The 16458-nt window shown below is 42.9% G+C and overlaps 1 protein-coding gene across 2 annotated transcripts in view; it reads left to right on the top strand.

Annotated features, from left to right (window-relative positions):
• Nucleotides 1-16458, top strand: part of CLOCK (clock circadian regulator) — a 109693-nt gene that overhangs the window by 22535 nt on the left and 70700 nt on the right. Inside the window, exons 1-2 of one of the 2 annotated variants that reach the window (XM_025198351.1) lie at nucleotides 13988-14020; nucleotides 15860-15918. The gene's annotated coding sequence lies outside the window, so the exon portion shown is untranslated. Of the gene's footprint in view, nucleotides 1-13987; nucleotides 14021-15859; nucleotides 15919-16458 lie in introns of those variants that run through there. The other variant, XM_025198349.1, reaches the window with a different exon arrangement.

Raw genomic sequence — 16458 nt, 5'->3', positions numbered from 1 at the left:
GAAGTAAGTTTTTTTCCAGGGCATTGAGGGGCAAGCTGTCTCACCATTCCTATGAAAATTCTTCCAAACTTGGTCAAGAGATAAAGTTGTAAAAATGTTGTTTGCCCAATCTGAGAGGCTTGTGAGAGAGTGACAGCTAAAATCTCAGAAGAGTCTCTTTGTGGAGTGTAATTCATTTCCACCTGTGTATAACCAGACTGGATGTGCACCGTTTCTAAAGAATGATTACATGTGCTTTAGCATGGGAACTGCTCCAGGCCATATGAAGACTTTCTCCTGTGCTCTCCTGCTGGTGACTAGTCAAGTGGATGGGAAGGAGGATAAGAACAAAAAAAGGTGGCAGGGAGAAGACAGGAACTGATGGAGGTGAGAGGGGGTGTGGAATATATAAGCAGGAGGTGAGCAGAAGGAGAGAGATAGAGACAGGAGAGTAGCATGGATGGGGACAGGAGCAGAAGGATCTATAATAAGAATGTTGTCCCCTGTAGAACTGTAAGTGGCACTTTGTTCCTTGTAATCTAGTAAATAAATATCCATAACACTCACAGAAGAGGCTGGGACTTTGCCTCCTTTAGTGGAAGGTCTACACCAGGGGCGGGCAATTATTTTGGGCGGAGGGCCGCTTACCCAGTTTTGGCAGGCTATCGAGGGCTGCATGGGTAGCTCAGCCCCCTGGTCACCATCTTGGGACCAACATCCCAATGTCTTGGGACCAATGTCCCAGGGCCAGCACTGGTGGCGCCCAAAGCGGGGCACAGGCTGGCAAGGGTCTGTGGAGCTGAGCTGGGCTGCACCAGCAGGGAGGGGGGAGCTGGCCCGGGTCCACAGAGCCCCTGCCAGCTGGAACCCCGCACTCTTGCCACCCTGCTCTGGGCCCCGCTGGCGCTGGCCCCGGGACACTGGTGCAGGCCCCGTGCTCCCGCCGGCTCCCCACCCACAGTACTGGCGGGGGTAGCATTCAGGCCTGACCCCCTGCTCGCCAGCAGGGAAGAAGCTGGTGCTGAGCATGGGGAAAAGTGGCCCCTCGCTTGTCCCATGGCCGGGGATCCCTGCTGCAGCTGCTCGCAGCCCATGCAGGGCTGTCTAGAGCAGGCACAGGCAGGCTGCAGGTGGCTGCAACGTGGGGCGCTGGCCATGGGGCGGGTGAAGCGCCACTTTTCCCTGTGCTCAGCACCAACTTGTAACCTGCTGGCAGTCCAGGTTACAGGTTGGTGCTGAGCGCAGTGGGGTGGGGAAAACAGCCCCTCCCATGCCCGGGGCCCTCGCTGCAGCCGCTCCCAGCCTGCCTGGGGCTGCCTGTGCCTGCTCCAGACAGCCCTGCGCGGGCTGTGAGCAGCTGCAGTGCGGGACACTGGCCATGGGGGAGGCAAGGGGCCACTTTTCTCCGCGCAGGGAAGGAGCCCGGGGAAAAGCTGAGTGCAGGGGGGAAGCGGCCTCTCCCCCGCCCCACGATCCGTGCCCCACGCTGCAGGCGCTTGCAGCTTGCACAGTGCTGTCCAGAGCGGGCACAGGCAGCCCCACATGGGCTACGAGCAGCCATGGCATGGGGTGGGGAGGTTCCGCTTCCCCCCCACCACGCTCCTTCCCTGCCCAGGGTCCCCCCCCAACTTACCTGAGTTTCCCATGTCAGGGCAGCCACTGCTCCCAGCCCAGAAACTGTGCCTGGGGCCTCCAGCTGGGGGGCGGGTCCGGGCAGGCCCTGCTGCTGTGGGAGCCCGCCGGGCTTTCCCTGGGTCCTACTGCCCTTGGTTCCTGTCATCTTTGACAGAACCAAGGGCAGAGAAATATTAATTTTTCTCCTTTTTTTTAGGGGCCCCGCGGGCCAGATAGAATGGCCTCAGGGGCCGGATGCGGCCCGCGGGCCATATTTTACCCACCCCTGTCTACACAGAAGCTGGGTTGGCGTTCTAGCAGCTACTGTTAGCTGGAGTGGTAGAAGTATGTTGTGTGCATCTCTAGATTCCAGCTCTGGTGACTTGTGAGAACAGTATAGCTGCACATGACGGAGTGATGTTTATTCTGTTTAAGTGCGGTGTCTATAGGACCTCTTCCCCATTGATTGTTTCAGTTAGAAATGTTATAATAAATGAGGCAGTGTATTTAATTAATTAATTAATGAAATACAGGTGTAATTATAGACAGAATCTGTTTACACAGTAGAGTAATTAAAATTGCATAGTTAAGACTGATTTTAGCATTTCCTAACTTTTAAGTGCTTGGCTTAGTACCTTTTACACTATAGATAAAGGATTTTATATAAATTAAGTACGATAGGCACAATTAAGAATACATAAATTCTTTAAGTAATAGCTTCTTGTGACAATTGCAACAAAACAATGGAAAATGTACAGAAGATAATACTTTTGTAACAAAAGAATACTTTTGTAGCTTTTCATTATAATTTTATGGGTTAATATATAGATTATTAATTGACGCTAATAAATCATTTTAAATGGCTCTTTGAGTCATTGTTTTTACAAGATTATAATAAAGCTTTTCTCAGAAACATTAATTTTAACATTTCAAAAACATTTTACACATTTTAAACATTTTATTTGTCAGTATTCAGTGTCTTTTTTATTTTTTCCTTTGTTCTGAAGGATTTTCTTTTGCACTGTTTGTTATATCTCTATACATAGTAAACTTATCAGCAGGGATCCAGGTTTTATCTGTTGAAAAAACCCAAAATTCTCTAATAAGATCCAAAATTCTTAGATTAACCACCCCCCCCCCAAATCCATGTTTTTCTGCGATTAAAATGAAACACTACTAATATATGTATATGTATATATATGTATTTATCAGTTGAACATTGTTTTACTGATATATTAGCAATTTGGAAGCCTACCAGTACCTCAATCATTATAATAAAATACATTCTAAATACCTATATTTTTGGTGTTTGATTGATTTGTTATGGAAAATCAGAGCTCTCCCAGCCCCCTTTGCTCACCAGGATTTAGGTCCAGCTGTGGCTGTCCCCCTTGCTGCTTTCTGGTGCTGAGCAACCCTGATATGCTGGTGCCTTTCACTCCCAAGCCACAGTCCCCCTCAAGCCTGCCAGTGTGACCTGCACCTCCCTGCCCTGCCATCACCAGCCCTGTCAGCATGACCAGCAGGCAGAGCTGGGCTTAGGGGTGGGCACTAAGGACAACTTCCCAGAGCACCAAGGTGGGGCCATCACAGTACCCCAGGGCAGGGCCCTGCCTCAGTTTAGGCAGGGGTGGAGGAGGAGGCAGCGAGCCGGGGGTCCCCCTCATTCCTGACCCCCCACCCCAGCCCCCAGAGTGTGGGGCAGTTTGCGTGTATGTGGGGGGTTGTGGGGCTTTTTGGAACTTGATTCCTACCCCAATAGCACAGGGCTGATCTGTACTCACCAGAGCTTGACCCTTGCTAGTCTGGACTGGTCCTGTGCCATCAGGGCCATGCGCTAAGCTCTAATGTACCCAGACCGCTCCTGTGCTGTTTGGGGGACCCCTGTTAACACGGGGCCAGTCTGAGCCATCAGGGGCCAAGCTCTGGCAAGCCTGAACTGGCCCTGCACCATCAGGAGGCCCCCCCCAATAGCACAGGGGCAGTGCAGGCATGCCCACTGGTGACATGTCAGGGCAGAGTAATGGAGTGGGGGTGTGTCCCCCCAGACTGCTATGGGGCATGGGGCTGCAGCCTGGCCACCAGCAGATTCGGTGCTGCCATCCCCACTGCTGTTGCCGCTGGGGGCCCTCCACCACCATGGCCACCAAGATGAGGTACCCTCTGGTGAGGGCACCAGTGGTGGCTGTGGCTGCAGCAGCTCTGGCTCACGTAGGTGATAGCAGAGTGAGATTGGCCCTGGCACAGGCTGGAAAGTGGAGGAGAAGACACCCTGTGGCACTGCCTTGGGCTGGGGCTCCTGAGCTGCATCAGGTGGCCTGGCCATGGCACCTTCCCCCTGGCAGCATTTGTCTGCCTTGCCTCTACACCTGAGCGCACAGGTGGCAGCCCTTGGCACCGCTGGGCAAGTCTCACAGCTCTCTGCTGCTCCCAAAGGACCCCCGCACCCCCTCCCCCCTCCTGGAAGGGCAGGTGTCCCTAGGCACACCCTACTGGCAACAGCACGGACCTGGGTTTGTTGGCAGCACCAAGCTTTTCTTCAGATCCCCCTGCCCTACCACAGCTCTGGTGCCTGGACACCTTCCCCCAGTGCTGGCAGGTACCCACGCTGTCACAGACGCACACCCACAGACTCTTCCACACATATACCTCACACCCCCTCCACATGCACATTGCCTTCACACATCTCTGCCACACACACCCTCCCCATCTACATCCCACATAACCCCGGGACAGTCCCCAAGATCTGACCCTCCAACCCCACTTCGCCCTTGCATCCCATAGACTTACCTGTATTTAGCTTCCAGGGCTGCTCTCACCACCCTGCCTGGCTATATTTCCAGAGGGGGGGGTGGTGGGGGGGGTGTCCCCTGCTGCTCTCACCACCCTGCCTAGTTATATTTCCAGCCGTTTGTGGTGTCCCCTGCCTCCAGTTGCTCTCCCCCCCCACTCCCACCAGCCCAAGCAGCTCCCTGCAGGCTGGAACTCTGCCAGCCTGCAAGGGAAAAGCCACCTCTTCCTCTGTTAAAGGGTAAGATCTGCACCTTTCTCCTGTTAAAGGGGAAAATCTATATTTTTCTGTTGGAAGTGGAAAAACCGGATCCCTGCCTATTAGGTAATGATTTTAAGTTTGCATCTCAGAATGATGGTGTGGTTTTTTTCTATTCATTGTATATTGATTCTTTATCAAGTTCTTTCACTCTTTTCATGTATGTAGTGACTGCCTGAAGTTACTCTAAAAACTTTCTAGGCTTTTCTATGAGCACAGATATGTTCTATGATTTCTCAACCATGGGATTTTAATCTTTTGTCATAAATGGTTATCCAGAATCTTAGCGTTCATTTTTTTAAAATCTAGCCCTGGCATCTATGAAAAAAAGCTTGGGAATAAGAGCAAAATATAATTGATGCAAAGATGTATTTTGAAGTTTGCTAAGCTTGTATAGTAATAGTACCCATTGAAGAGATATTATATCAGTTATTTTTAAGGATTTCTGTAAACTCAGGCAGATGTCTATGCTTGGTCCTCATCTGAAGGGTTTTTGTTCCACAACCAATGTAACTGGGAACTCTTTGAAATAAGCTCTGTGGCTATAAAGAACAACCTACAGGCTGGTTTGCTTTAGTTGTGGAGCACACTCCATATTTTTGGAAGTGTTACCTTAAAGCTCCAATAATAATACCCATTGTCATAGAAAACATTCAAGACAGGAAAGTATTTTCAGTTTTACAGATAGAGAAAAATGAGGCACAGAGATTAAGTAATCTGTGCAGGAAACCCTTTTCACATATTTTATTCCTACTGTTACTTTTTTCTGTATTAAAAGCTAGGTCTGAAAATTTAAAAACATAGAACATTTACTTTGCTAAGTGAGCACTCACTGTTTTATGACTAAAACATAGTTGAGAGCTCATATATAGAAGTCAGGCTATTCAACAATAGGAATAATACCAGTACACTGAAGCCTATCATCTCACTCTGCTAAAATATCTCTAGCGCTCAGGGACTTAGAGAAAGATAGAGATGCTTGTGCTATAGTGATCTCAAATTAGTTGAGCATCTCTTAGCACTAACTTCAATTACCTCAACAGAAGATTTAACCAAGTAGTTGTGGTGAACAAAATAGCTGATATCATTTATGAAAATGTTATCACCATGAAATCAGAATGAAATTGTCACAAGAGGAAGTCTTATATGCAGAACTGACCCTAGGGGTGTGCGAGGCCTAGGACATATCAGTCTGTGTGGAGTCTGATGGGGGAAGCTGGTGTGGTGGCGAGCGACCACAGTGTGGGGTGGGGTGGTGAGTGGCTGGGGCACCAAGCTAGGAGCATGCAACAGCACCCTTGGCATATGCCAATGGTGCTGTCCACGGGGCCTGGGTTGGTTGCCCTAGTTCGCTCCTCCCAAGGGACAGCTCTGCTTATACAGGACTTCTGCCATTCATCTCAAATACGTATAGTTCTGCTCCAGTTGTACCTTTGTTCAGCAACTGATCTCTCTCCCCCCTTCCCTCTTCAACCTTTGATATGTGATTTAAGGCAGATTTTCCTGTAGTGCCATTTGTGTTTCTACAGTTACTTTGTTGTTTTCAGTTCATGAATATCTGGACTGGTACCAGTTTGCATGGTCTGTTGATTGCTTTTCTGAACTATTGTCTACTTGCGAGCTATGTTGAAGACTAGTCCAAACAAGCTGCTTATGTCCAAGTACAGTGAAATCTCTTATTGGGACTCATGGATTATGGCCAAGATCATTTAGCTGTGAGAGGATTAATAAGAAGTAAAACAAAGTAGCCAAATAGTCTTGTACTATTTTGTAAAAGGTATATATTGCAAACTATTCTGATATATTTGTCTCCTATATGAATTGATCCTAAAATTTGGTTACCATTGAAAGGTTAAATTTTTATCCTTAAAGAGGAAATGTTTGGTTTTGCTACATATATCCAATGTAGACTTAAGATACCATTTATATTAGTTCACTTAGCACTAGTGCTTCCTAAAAGCAGTGCTTTTAATAGTCTAATTGGTTAACTAAAGTTTGCATTGTATGTATCAACATTAATATTTAGCAACTCTGGCAAATGTAAAGTCTCAGAAGTTTGACTTTTATTGCATTTTACAAACATTAATTATGGCACTAAATCTTAGTGTCAGGCTGCCAAAAAAAATTGCTATAAGTCAAATTGTGTGGGGAGGGGAGTCCCTTCTGTTCCACTCCAGTGACTCTACAGTTAGAGGGTATAAAGTAACAGAATCGGGCTCTATCTACTTTGTGACTACTGTAAGAAGCTGTAACTTTGAATGTGTAGATAGATCTTCAGGGTAAGGAATATCTTTTCTGTGTTTGTATAGTCTGGTGCAATGAGGCACCTGTTATTGATTGGGGTCTCTAGGTGCTGCCATAGCACAAATCCTTAATTATTAAACCATGAGCCGGGATTCCAGGGTTCTAGTCCTGTCTGTGCAGGTGGCTTCCTGTACAACTCCACGCAGATCAGTTAACATCTGTGTCTCAGTTTTTCTCTAGATAACTTCTTATAAATAATTTTACAAAGCATTGGTGAGGTTTGTTTGTAAAGTGTTCAGAGATCTTTGGACAAACATAACTATATAAATCTTAAGTGTTTTCTGGGACAGTGTTTTGCTTCTGGTTAATCAGTGAATTGTAGTAGTGATGGACAGTAACAAAAACAAACTAAATGTCCAGTGCCTTCCACTGTTTGGAGTGAGTTGTATAGTCTTAAAATGATACAGCATCAAGAGCTTTTTTTGAAATGTATGTAAATAAAAATTAACAGCAACAGTCAATACATAGCATTCTCAATATTTTTAAAGGCTAAAACAGATTATGCTTTTTTAACTCTTAGCAGAATTTCACAACTCTAGTAACAAAATGATCTGAAACTTCATTCTTGGATAGTAAAACCAGGAAATTGGTTAACTCTGACATCTTGGATCATAAAAAGCAAATACCTTTAAAAGACATCAAAGTACCCCAAATCAATGAAATGTTATGAAAGTTAGACAGCGTTTCTAGGGAAAGTTAATGTGGTTAAATCAATACCTATTAAAAGCAATTGGACTTTTATCACTTCCTTTAGACATACCATTGTTAGAGAATTTTAGCGATCACTTTATATTTTTCCTTTGTTCAGCTTTGTCCCTGGTCTAGATTCAAATCATGTGAACTTCCCTCTCCTCTCCTGCAACCATTTGTGGTTGCTCCATTTTCAAGCATTTGTAGAGCAATATAATCTACTTAATACATTTTGCTCCAACAATGCTAAGTTCTTCTTACTTTTTCTTGTAAGTAAACCTTCAGGTCTGGTTGGCATTTGTTGTTGAGCTTTGAAATCCTTTCGATGTGCTGCTTTATGCTTTTGTGATCAGAACACATCGTGGTAAAGTTAGGTACGTTTTCACCACTTGCATGCATGTTGTTGTGTACAGTTCAGAACTGCAAATGGGCAAGGGGATTTTCTTATTAGTAAGCTGAAAGCTTTATACCAAGAGTAAGCTTTGGTCCTACTGGGTTGTTTTTTTTTTTTATTTATGGGTGTGTGCCTTCCTTATATTGAATACCTCTTTCTGATTATTAATGTATATTTTCCAGATTACAGCTCACTTTTCTTGCCCACTTCTTTAGGCTCTTTTGTTTTATTTTGTTGAACACTTGCGTTATTTGATATTTTCCCCCCTTCCCAAAATAAAGATTTGCTTATGATGTTAATCCTGAATTTGAAGCTGTTGGTCCTCATTATGCTCCATTTTTGTATATGAACCCATGTGTTTCTGCCAGGATTGTACTGGTGCTGCTCTTCATGCTGTGGGCACTTGTACTTCCACAGCAAGGAAATGCACAAGGAACAGGAGCACAATCACTACCTCTACAGGGTATGAAAACTGTAGGGACTGCAACCCACTAGTTCAAAATGTGTGTAATGGGATGTAAGAAATTAATGTTTTGAGAGAACAATCTCTGAATTACTAACTGGGATTTAAGGAATAAAAAGGTTAGAGTGTTTCAAAACAATCTATTCTACTTTTTTATAATTGGCTATATATTCACGACAGATTTGCTGACTAAAACCAGGGAAGAAATACTGGAAGAAAAAGTTGCTCTGTTTTGTAGTTTAAAGACCAAAAGGCATACCAAGGAATGTGGCCAGAGACTTTGCTAGTTTTGAATTCTTTTGGTTGGTGAAGTCTCTTATAGGTCTGGGGGGAAAGGACTGCAGAGCTTTTTGGGTTTTTTGTGTGTAGCTTAGGGCTCTTGTAAACTTTTCCTCAAAATGTTGAGATCCTAGCCAGTTACCTCATGATGGTGGGGGTTTTTTTGCATATGTTAAAGAGCAAGTGGAAATGTGTTCAAGATAACTGTTTGAGATTGCAAAACTGAACAAATTCCTTGAGAATGTATTATCGCATATATGTGTACCATTCATATAAATGTGGTAGCTAGTTATTCCACAGTGGCTTAACATTCAAAAGAAAACATGTATTTTTATTCAGTGCAAGCAAAAATACAGCTATCTGAATTGCTTTCCAATATTAAGATAGAGTTGCTGCTAAGCTTTGTGGCTGGTTTTCCATTGAAATAGAAGTATAGAGGAAAGCTTCTGAAATAAGAATGCATATAATATAATTAGTCCTTTCATTTTACAGTGTATGTCAGCTTTGGTTTGGAGACTGCTTCATAGGGCTGTTTTTCTTTGCAGTTGCTGCAACTCAGATGTGTAGCAGAGCCTGAACCTTCGTTTTGTAAAAAGCCTTAAAAAATTAATGCTGTAAATCAAATCTCAGTTACTTTAGGTGAGTCTGTGTGGACATTTTGGTTATTTTAAATACTACGTAAATATGAAGTATTGCTCATTTAAGTTTCAACATTGAGAAGTAGTCCCAAAAGGATGAAAAAGATGAAAGTAAAAAACTGAGGAAAAGAGAGGTGTCAGGGTAAGGTGAGAGAAACAGCAGCCCTAATAATTATCATCTTCCTAATATTTATGCTTACAATATTGTTCCTCTCAGCCAAGCTCACAGGGAAGCCATGTCTCTCTTGGCATGGCCGCTAGATGTTATTGTAATAATAATCCCTACTAACCAAATGTTGTAGGTCAGGAGATGGGTACTCCTGGCTTTGCGTTCCCTGAGCTGTTTATATTGTCTCTTCCATAGGTGGTGTCCAACAGTTCTTTATGCTTTAATAGTATTCTCTCTCTAGGTTTTACCACCAATCCAATCACTTGCAGCCCCAAATCATGTGCTTTACTGGTTTGTGGTATGGGTTTCTCATTTTATTGAGTTCAGGTATGGGGAGATGCCAGGCCACCCTGTTCCACTGGTTTCTGCTCAGGGCCTTGAACAGGTCTGAGGTGAAATCCAAAAAGGCTTCACTCCACTTTTAGTGCAACCCAACTCCTTGGACTACTTAGCCCTTAAGCCCTTCTGATGTCATATCTATCTGCTTAATAGGATTCTCTTTCACTTGTGTACACAGGCTCAAGCAACTCAGCAATCTTCAGTCCTCGGTGCAGTTTTGCTATCTGGAAAATCCTTTTCACTCCCATTGGGAACTGTCCAGCACCACTCCCCTGGCTGATCTTGCCTCTAGCTCCTAGTCTGAAGTTTGGCAGAGCTTAAAGTTCACAAGCCTTAACAACCCAACTAATCAGGTGCTTCTCTCTGCACCTGTATGAGCTTCACCCCAACATACTACAATACATACATTTTGGGGAATAAGTTTTCATAAATCAATGTGGAATCTATCAGTGTTCTCTGAGGTTACCTTTAGACAGCATTTCTTATTAGAGCATACCATATCTTCTAGCATACAACATGCACCCTCTCCCTCCAAATCGGCCTCCCAAAATTGGGGTTTGGGGGGATGTTTGTGTGTATGTTAATCAAGGAAGTCAATTTTCTGCCTGGGATAGAAACACCCTATTTTGATTTCTGCTCCACTGTGCAGTATCTATGGTATTAGGGCATTTATACACATACTTTTCTGTCCCGCAACGTGCTGGAGATCTGCTTCAGAGCAGATTCAATGGAGTCTGCTTCGCACGTGGGCTGAGGTGAACTGCACTATGCTGCGAACAGTTGTATAAACGTTGAAATGCACGTTAGCACGCAGGAAATGGTGGTGGTGCACCTCTGTGTTTTAGTTCAGAAGCGCACCATATTCTCAGCACTGATGAGCTGATGTGCATTTCGCCACTTATACAACTGTAAGTGTCACAGCACCGGGTGCTTTTCAAAGCTGAGGGAGGATCCGCAAAGCTCCCAGCTGAGGGAGTCAGTTGACATAACGGATTGTTAATGGATGCACGCCTGTTAAAGATAGCCTCTCCTTTTTAATGGTCTTGATGTTCCACTAATCAGACTAACCTTTTGGAGGGCAATTTTGCTGTCTGCTAGCTTTTCCTGGTCTCTCTTTTCCTACGTCACTTCTATGCAGGAAAAGAAGAGCAAGTTAGCTGAAGATTAGGCTCTATCCTTGCTCTATGTAGCCATAACTCTGAAAAAAATCTGTTTTCTTCATTCTGCCTTTCAAAAACAAAAACAAAATTGTCTTCTGCAAGGAAATATGGTATAGTTTTTATCCTTTTTTTTTTTTTTTTTAAATCATAGGAGGAATATTTAGTTGAAATCTGTTTTAATAAAAATCTGAACTGGAATAAGGATATTGAAAATGTGAGTACTAAAACCAAACAAGCCTTCTGTGGCGTTTTCTACTTTTTTAGTAAGATGGGAAGAAGGGTAGCACTGGCAGCCCTAAGGATCTGTATATTTAGGGTTGAGTGCATTTTATTGTATGGGGCTGAACTATGGAGTGCTGATCCCATGCTTTACTCAAAAATAGGAAAAAAAATTAATTACTGTACTTTTAAAGGCAGCTTTTATCTCTGATCCTAATTTTATGATATGGGGCTCATGTAAGACATACATTTAAGAATTAAGTATGCCAGCATACAGACAGATAGGCAGTGAGACTTTCTTGAACTTGATTTTTTTGAGATAAAGCACTCCTTTGGCCTAGAAACCTACCTATCTACAACACAAACTATAAACAAGAGGCTGTTACTAGATTGCAGTTCACTCATGTGAGATATGCAGTTGTCATGGGCAGGTGTTGGATCCCATATGTGTATAGAATATGTCCGTGTGGAAGGCGTATGATGACTTAAATCAGTATTTGTGCTCTTTCATTTTTCTTTTTTGGAAGAAATGACAGGAAAATTGATTTTTCTGTTAGAGAAAACTTTTAAATCCTGGGCTACTGAAGAAAAAACAATTTGGCTTCTCTCTAGTAATGTAATCTGTCCTATATTACCTGGATGTATATGCATTACTTTCACAAAGAATAAGGACCAAAATCAAATAGACCCCCCCCCACCCCACCCCATTTTACTGTGTTCCCACTGCTTCATCTGGACTGAGGGAGCCTGCAGAGCTTGATGAGATGTGTACATAGCATTCAGCCCCCTCCCCCACAGCTACAGAAACAGCACTGCAAGCTCTCTGTTCTTCAGCAGCTCAGCCTTTGAATGTCTATTGTGGCATCTCCAGGCAAGTTTTTTCTAGGAGGAGAAGAAACCCAGGAGAATTCTACCAAATTACTTTAATGTGTGTATGCAGCCAAAGTTGATGAAGACAGTAAAAATGTGAAACTTTTAAATCAGTAAGTTCTGAATAGCACTGAATATCTTAAAGTAATCCTGACGATTTTTCTATGAGTACCACAAATATTGCTCTTTTGTTAGAGTTTCTATTTCATTAGTACCCTTCATTAATTTGTCAGCATATTAGACATAGTTTCATAGTTGAAAGCCTTAAACTCTATGGCTAGCCCCAGTAAGTTTTCTTCCCAAAGTAGGGCATAGATGCATCATCTAATTTACATAGTTGATTTAGGATTTTCTGTTAAGGCTTTTAGTGGTTGAAGTCCTAATTTCTTGATGCCAGCATTAAGTTGAGTAGCAACAGGACCCTGCCTTTTACCGATGGCATCACTGAAACCTCATTTACAGTCTTTTGAGATTAAGGTATACTCTGCTGAGCAGAAATGCATGTTCCTTTAAAAAGAAAACCTCATTCTATTTTGCCTATTTTATAGCTGACCCACTTAAATGAGAGCCAAAAATCTGAATATCGTCTGTGTGGGTTCCTCTTTGTGGGATGTGTATGCCTGGGAATTTTTAAATAACAGTTCCATCAGTGCAGTTTGTGAGATCCAAGCATTTTTATGAATCTCCCTTAGTGCTCTGGATTATTTGAGTTAAGTGCTGATTACCAAAAGGCAAATGAGACAGCTAGTTAGTGGAAGGAATAGTTTCAGATTAATTTGCCACAATAAACAGTTTTATTTGAAGTAGTCAAATATAACTTTGTTTTAAACATATACAGACCTGGATTGGTTGTTGAGATGTCTTGGCATTAAGTAGTTCTGATTTTAACTTGTTTGAGAGCAGTTTAGAAGGGAGAGGCTTAAACATTATGTTACTACCAAATTGGGGGCTGTTGAGAACACACAAAAGATGGAGGCTAGAGATGAACATGAATCATAGACATTAATCAGACTAGAAAAGAGAGACAGTATTTGTTTGGAGATGCCGTGGTGGTAGAAATGGCATAAGTTGCTGTTTCTGAACGAGGCCCAAAAGGTGCTATGAATAGTCAAGTAGGCAGAATCAACACAGCCCCCAAATAGACACTATAATAAAATCAGAGGCATCATCTTATGTAATGAGGGTGATGATGCTCTTTTTATGATGAATGCAGATAATGCGTACATGCTAGAAAAATTGAGATTAATAAAACCAACTCATTTAGGAGAGCTGAATTTGAGAAATGAACACTTTGAGAAATGAATTCCCCACTCCTTCCCTCCCTTTCTCCCTCCCACCTTCCTGCCTGCTTTGCTGCCTTCCAGTTCCTGGTGGGGCACTGTGTGGCTTCCTTTCCCCCTTTCCCTGCTGGACTGTGTCCAGCCCTGCACTAAACTATAACTGATAAGCTAATCGGTTATCACTGGGCTTATCAGTTAAACCTTTCCTATCCCTATTATGGAGCCCTGTGGGGATTCTACAACACTGTTTGGCTAGGGACAGACAGTCAAAAAGCCTGAGGCTATATCAATTCAGTCTTTGTAGGTTAGTCTAAACTGCACAGATTAAATTGAAACAGAAGTGAACAAATGTTTACTTTTGATTCAGAAAATGCAGCCACAGGCCTGCAGTGGCTCAGGCCAGAAGCCGAGGGATGCTCGTGGCTCTGACTGTGTGTTCACTTCTTCTTCCCCCAAGGTCTCTAGGATTTGCAGTTCACAGTCAGAGCAACAGGACTCTGCAGGGTTGCTCATCACTTCTTCTTCCTGCTTCCAGGTGCCTCTGGGATTTGTAGTCCACAGTTGCAGTCAGCAGTAAGTTTGAGTGGGGGAAAGGGTGTTTAACTCCCCTCCCTGGACCCAGCCCCTAGCCGGGGTTTGCTTGAGGGGGGGGCAGGGAGCAGTCTCCATTCCCCCCTGACTGAGCTGCATTGTCAGCTGGGCTTGCCCCCCCACCCTTGTCAGCCAGCCCTCACTGCTCCAGTTAGGGAGCAGAGGGACAGGCCAGTCCTGCTCTCTGGAGGAGACAGCCCAGCCCAGCCCAGGGCTGCAAAGCATGCTGGGGGACTGTGATTTAACTTGAACCAGGAAGGGACCTGGGACAGAAGTTTCATAAACCAGTTTGACCCAAATCAGTTAAATCTGATACTACATTCAACCAGGTTTATCTTAAACCAGTTTCAGCCAGTTTGCAACTGGTTTATGTGCATTGAGCTTCTGTTCTGTTACAGGTTTAAACCAGTTTCTGATTGCTTAAACTGGTTTATGTGTAACTTCTCTCCCTACCCTTTGTACACTGTGTGAAACTAATTGGCTCATATAGAAATGTTACTTGAAATTGTAGGTGACTTGAAGTGAGGGCAGGATCAGTTCATATATTTGTTACTCTTTGACTGGTGAGAGTTTTTGGCAAGTCTGGATTCACAGGACAATATATGAATGTTGTGGCAGCTATATCATTACATTGAAAAGGTTAACATTTGGTTTTAAATGGGAAGCTTAAAATTTGCAGAAAATTATAGGATTCACACCTTTGGGAAAGTCCATTATGAAGTCATTTCTAAGAAACAAGGACAATTAAATCACACTGAGCTCCATGCTACTAGACTACATTGTTACTCATACCTTAATTAACTGGGTTAAAGTTACCTTGGGTTTCTCTGAGCTACACTGTAGCATTGTTTTGCGATCTCTCTCCTACTGTAGTAATCTTGTTTCTGAGGAACTTTTTGTCACAGTAAGATTATGATCTTTTATCATGTCCCTTGGAAGTAATGCCCATTGTACATGGCTGAATGGATCAGAATAACATGCAGTTCTTATTGGTGCTAATAATGTTGAAAAAGTGACAGCTACTTTTGATGTGCTCTTATGACATATAATATAATAGTGACTCTTCAACTATGTATATCTAATTAGTCCATCTTTCTCCCAAATTTAGTCAAGGGATGCTTTGTCATGGAAAACAAGCTATACGCAAAGTTTGTTTGTTTTCATTTGTTTTATTTCATATTGAATTGTGTTTCTCCCCAGATGTTCACTACAACCAAAAATATGCTAACACCTTCAATTCTCATTTTTGATGATTTCATAATGCAAAAATGGTGAATTGAATTTTTATTTTTGTTTTAACTCTAACTTCCCCAGAACCATTCCCTTCTGGCCTTAGTTCAAACATACAGTTTCAGTCTTGGAAGAATCATAAGAGAATTATTTTAGAAAACATTATTTCATACATTTTTTAAGAAACTCATGACACGTGATAGCTGGACATACCATGTATGACAACATTAGATGGATTGTTGAGATTTCCCGGTAAAAGAGATGAGGTAAAACACAGTAACTTTTTGCTGCGTATAACTTGGAAAGAACGGATCAGTTTGCAGTTGCCCTTGTATTGTGGCCACTGTGGCCAAGTTTTTTCATTAATTATTTGGAAGCAAATTCTTAAGGTGTAAACTGTCTTGGAGACGTTTATGAAGGTTTTATGTACTTGGAAACTGAATAAAATATGAAACTACTATTTTGAATGCCGTAATAAATCTCTCTCTTCTTTGTTTGGTAAGGGCAAGGAGGAGTGTAATGTAGGTGCCAAGGATTCAAATTCTGAGGTACAGAGTTTTTGTTAATTATAATTTACTGTTTCCATAACAGGCATCTGTAGTGGGAGGAAAGTGGAAGAATCCAGTGGCAGCCACCAGAACGTCAGAGAAGTAAGCTTTCCATTTTGTTAAATGTTGTTGGTTTTATAAGCAGCATCAACTTTTCTCCCACCCTTCTCTCTTAAAGCAACTAAAGTCCATATTTTAAATCAGGGGTTGCCAACCTGAGGCACACGTGTCATAAGTGACATGGAAAGCCTGTGTGTGTGGCACATGGCAGAACAAAGAAGGGACACGCAGTCTGGTGGCTGATGGGGCAGAAAGCAGAAACAGTGGTAGATTGGGCAGGGAGCATAGGGCTGGAAGCTAAAATCAAAGTAACAGATGAAGTAGGAACACAGGGCAGGGAGCAGAAGAGAGAGCAGCCATTTGGTCAGAGGAATGGGATCGGATTGGCATTTGGAGAGGGTGTGAGACTAATTATTGACACCTGCCAAAAAAGATTGACCCCCACTACCCTAAGCCATAACTAGACCAATACAGAACTGTATACTGTAACTGCAGTTAAAATATTTTCTTTTCTTTGCGTCTGGTTTTTAAATTTGAGTCCTTCAAAATTTATTCTCTCCAGTTTTTTTTCTTCTTTCTTGT

Source organism: Alligator sinensis, unplaced genomic scaffold, assembly GCF_000455745.1.
Source record: "Alligator sinensis unplaced genomic scaffold, ASM45574v1 scaffold134_1, whole genome shotgun sequence".
Lineage (NCBI taxonomy): Eukaryota > Metazoa > Chordata > Crocodylia > Alligatoridae > Alligator > Alligator sinensis.
The sequence above is the reverse complement of the archived record's forward strand: the minus strand, read 5'-3'. Positions and strand labels throughout refer to the sequence as shown.